General features: G+C 36.9%; 1 pseudogene; it reads right to left on the bottom strand.

The window, feature by feature from the left end:
* Positions 1-510: 510 nt before the first annotated feature.
* LOC104665593 lies at positions 511-2073 on the bottom strand (annotated as a pseudogene).
* Positions 2074-4910: the final 2837 nt, after the last annotated feature.

The following is a 4910-nucleotide window of genomic DNA, read 5'->3' as shown; positions in this document are numbered from 1 at the left end:
CCCTTATGTGTTTCCATTTGATTCTCCAACAATGAAGCTTGGCTGAGAGCTTGACACGACTAGGTAAGTTACTTCTGTACAGATCAGCATTGTGTTCCTTTGATGTATGAAATTTGAGTTATCTTGTGACTGAGGATCCCAGAGCTAAGCATTTAAGAGCTCTGAGATGCTGTTCTGGGAATATATTGTTAAATACCTGAATAATGTGCTCCACTGCTGGAACACTTAGGGTTTCTTTACAGTAACTTAGAGGTTAGTTGAGATTCCCAGTTACCTTGCTGAGCTCTGCAGAATTTCCCAGGGAGATTCACCTGAATATCAAGTCTGGCTGCTAAATTCATGGCTTCCTCAAATCAAAACTCCTCATAAACTTTCATGTTTTTCATCACTTCATTAAGTGAACGCAATACAACAGTCAAACTACTGGCTGCAAAGAAGACATCAGAAGTTTGCCCCTGGAGATTTTTTTTTTTTTTTTTTTACCAAGGCTCTTATAAAAGTTAAGACATTTTAAAGAACAGCAATAATAACCATGAAATCAAAATCTGTTACTACACTGCAGAATACAAATGCTTGGGCAGATACACTGTTATACCATCTAATATTTGTGTCACTTACGCCATCTAAACATAAAACAAGTACTTGCAGGAGGTCCACTAAAATTTCAGAATCATCATCCCTGACTATTCACTGAGAATGACAAATTCCCTTCAGTTTGTTTACCCCTTTCTTCATTGTTCTGAAAAAGAATAGAAATTACATTGTAAAGTCCTACAAGCAGTTGTGGTGATCTATGGTAAAAAGAATAAACTTCCTCAATTGCTCCTAATGCAACAGATACTCCCATAACAGGTACTGATTTAGCCCAACACATATTTAAGGAACAATAAGATCAGAGTGTGTAGCTATCTTGAGGAGTGTCACTGCTAGAATTCTCTAAAACTCTACAAGTGACAACTTTCATTTTGGAAGAAAATCCACTAGAAACAATGTAAGCCTGGCCACGACAGTACTCCATATTTGGTCCCTGCTTCTCAGTTGTCACAGTGTAAAATTTCACAGCCAAAATTTCTGCATCAGGTTCATAAGCCAGGAAGTCTACAAGTTCCTCTAAGTTTATGAGATTAATCAATAAACCTCACCAACACAGGTTAGATGCTCTCTCCTGCTATGTCCACTACATTGTCAGTGATAATACAAAAGAAGTGTGAGACTCTCACTTCTCTGAGAGTTTCTCCATGAATACACCCCTCACAGATCTCTAGCATCTGTTTCTGCTGTGTTTTCGAACATAACAATGTGTTAATTGCTGTTGTCTCAAAGAGCTTTCTCAGGACCTCCGCACCAGAATTTATCAGGCACTCTAGCAGTGCTTGAAAGTTATCTGGAGTAAAGAGACCTCCAGGGATTTCATTAGCCTCATGTCCATTCAGTGACACATTTTGCTTTCCCATAACAATCAAGACTTCAAATAGAGATTTTAGGCATTCTTTGTTTTCCTTGTCTTCAAGGGTCACAGGTAAGATGTCCTCATTTTGCTCTTCATCCCCTTCTTCTGTAGTAGGGTTCTGAACACAGCTGTTGTTAGTTTATGTTTTTGTTCCTGTTCTGAAGTTTCACAATTTTTTCTCTGTTTCACTGTCTTGATTTCATCTTCATTGAATTCTTTTATTTGTTTTCTGTGTCTATTATTTGAATTGTTTAAATGATTGGTAAGATCAAATATTTTTGGTATTGCATTGTATTGAAGAACAGTCCTATAAGGACTCTCCCAATTACTTCACAAGTATCTGCTTCAATTAATTTTGAGAAATACAATAACCCAGTCATTCTGAATTTTTCTGATGTTTCTGTAAAATTTACATTTCTACAGATCACAGAGGTCTCAAAGTATTTGGCACATGATCGATAATGTTGATTTAGTTGGTCAGGCATTTTATCTTCTAAGTCTGCTCTGCAACAATTCTTCACTCACTTCTGGGCTCTGACCTGATAATGCAGGAACTTGAAGAAGGCCAGGTCCAACCACATGCTCCTCTGCTTGCAGTTGGGGGCTGCACAAAAGTTCAGCATCATGCTCCCCCCTCCCAGCCTCCTCAGGGCAGTTTCCCCACCCATCAGGACTTGGGAGGCCAGCCAGGATGGCTTCACAGGGCCAGTGGGTTGACTGATTTTGAAAACGATGCTGAAGTAGAGTTTTAGGTTGGAGAGGAAGTGGTAGCATTTAATCTAGAGGTATGCTTTTCTTTGTATAAAACAATAAGCAATGAATGGGCAATTTGATATCAGTGTTATAAATAAAGCACCATAAACACATGACATAGAAAAAATGTAAAATTGTTTCTACTTCACCTTTAACTATCTGGCTAAAGGTTTTGAAGTCCAAAAGTACTATTTCAAATTTCTTAAGAAAGAGCAACTACAGAATGTCTATGTAAATTCCACTTGAATGATTTCACCAGATTATGAGGACCATTTCCATCAATGAGCCACAGAAATCTCCACGGTGTTATTGTTAGGATATTGCTTAATCCCAAGTTTTCTTTCCAGAATAATGGCTTTTGTGCCTCTGCTTCTGAAGTATTTCTTTTTCTTTTTTTTTTTTTCTTTTTTTTTTGAGACTGAGTCTTGCTCTGTTGCCAGGCTGGTGTGCAGTGGCACAATCTTGGCTCACTGAAACCTCTACCTCCCGGGTTCAAGCAATTCTCCTGCCTCAGCCTCCTAAAGACCTGGGATTACAGGCACATGCCACCAAGCCCAGCTAAATTTTATATTTTTAGTAGAGACGGGGTTTCACCATGTTGGCCAGGATGGTCTCAATCTCTTGACCTGGTGATCTACCTGCCTCAGCCTCCCAAAGTGCTGGGATTACAGGCGTGAGCCATTGCACCCGGCATGAAGTATTTCTAAGAAGCCATTTTCAGAAGGACTATTTCCATTGAGGATGCCTGATACATAAGCCAAATCACCTATTTTGGGGAAAAGAACTAAGTATTGAGTTCTGATACTCTTTCTAAACTGTCTTTTGTGAATTATTGTAACATAGCCTTTTATTAGTAGGTTAAGTAGTAAATGGAACAACACATATGAATTTACACTGTTATATAGTGGATATTATGTTCATCAGCAACATAAAATTGCCATGAGTTGAAAGAGGATAACTATCATTAAGACTGATGGCACCTATGAGTAAAATGAGACATGATAATATGGAAATATAATTTCATAATGATCTCTCTCTCTGTGCTTCTAGCAATTTTTTCTACTCTAAAAATATATCATGTAATTACTTAAATACTGTTTTATTGGTAGAAAACAATATCTCAACAATGCAGAGACTACTGAACCTGTCCAGGTTCAACCTCAGAGAGCAGACACAATTTCCTATATTGATGAGTTACTAAGCCAAAGAGAAACACTTTCTTTTTATCTGGTTGACTTTCAATTGGCTTGTAACTAGAACACATTACCATGTCATAAAGGATGGGCAAAAATGAAATAATAAATATAGACAGTAAATCCACAATATTTTCCAATGTGTCATTTCAGCAGGAAATGTCTAAGAAATAAGCATGACTACTTTAAATGAATAAAAAAGATTACACCAGTTAACCTTGGAATCCCTGTTACTTATTGGAAATGACCATTCTTCCACATTCCTCAAGCCCACGACAGTCCCATTTTTTTTATTCTTATAGTACTGCAAATCCTAACTCATGCTAAAAAGCATGAATAAGAGCTAGGGGTCCGAAGTAATATCTGCTTGGGTTTACAGCCTAGATTTCAAATTTACAAGTGTATATTCTTTCCTAATTCTAATCACAAAAGATGCAAAATGACAATAAAAAGAGTGAAAATATGTAAGTTTCTCTAAGGAGTAAATTTTAATAAAATGTATAAAAAAGGTCTACAACATTGTTTGGCAAGTGTGAATGTTCAATGAATGTCAACTATTCTTATTAACTGGAAGGTACATTTCATCATACTAAATAAGAGCTCGACTTCTACCCTGAGTTACTACATGCCGTGACTCTATGTAGTGATCATGCAACTAGTTTGTTTGCTTAGGGTTAGTAAATTAAAGGTGATTAATATTTTCATTAAATTATACAGCACAAAAGGAAAGATTCCTTGGTCTACTTTGCCACCTTTCAGGAGTAATAAATGTAAAACATCTAGGAAAATAGCTGTTTTGCTTATCACAGATAGATACTATAAATTCCTCCAAGCGACGTCTTCCAATATTTTATTACACATGTAACAGACTCAAAACCACAACTCATTTTAAGAATCTTGATATTCTAATTAAAATCTCTCTTAATTCTTAAGATCTTATTTTTCTTTTCTGCTGTACTTCTTTTCTTTACTTTTTTAAAAATTTTTTTCTTTGTTCTGCCTTATCTTTCTTTGACTGCCTTATTTTAGACATGGAAAACAAGCTCTCTGACCAAGATGACCTTAACAGTCCTCTCACTTGACTAAATTATAGATGAGCTCATTCTTGATTCTAGTCCCTGACCTCCCTTTTCTTAGAGCATTTTCTTTATATAACTTGTAATTGTAAATTCTTTCTCTGCTCACTGGAGATGCAAATTTTGTTTGTTTGTTTGTTGTTTGTTTGTTTTGAATGGAGTTTCAATCTGTCACCAGGTTGGAGTGCAGTGGTGTGATCTCGGCCCACTACAACCTCCGCCTCCTGGGATCAAGTGATTCTGCTTCAGCCTCCCAAGTAGCTGGGACTACAGCTGTGCAGTAGCAAATTATTTTAAAAGCCTCTTGCCAGTTTTACAACTCAGGAATCTCTGTCTTAAGGACCTGAGGGCCATTTTTGATGTGTAATCACTATAAAAGATAATGATGCTATCTTCCTAGGAGGTTAGCAGCTTATCTTCCATGGGCATCAGTTATGA

Source organism: Rhinopithecus roxellana, chromosome 15, assembly GCF_007565055.1.
Source record: "Rhinopithecus roxellana isolate Shanxi Qingling chromosome 15, ASM756505v1, whole genome shotgun sequence".
In the NCBI taxonomy this organism is placed as follows: Eukaryota; Metazoa; Chordata; class Mammalia; order Primates; family Cercopithecidae; genus Rhinopithecus; species Rhinopithecus roxellana.
This window is presented reverse-complemented; position numbering and strand designations above follow the sequence as displayed.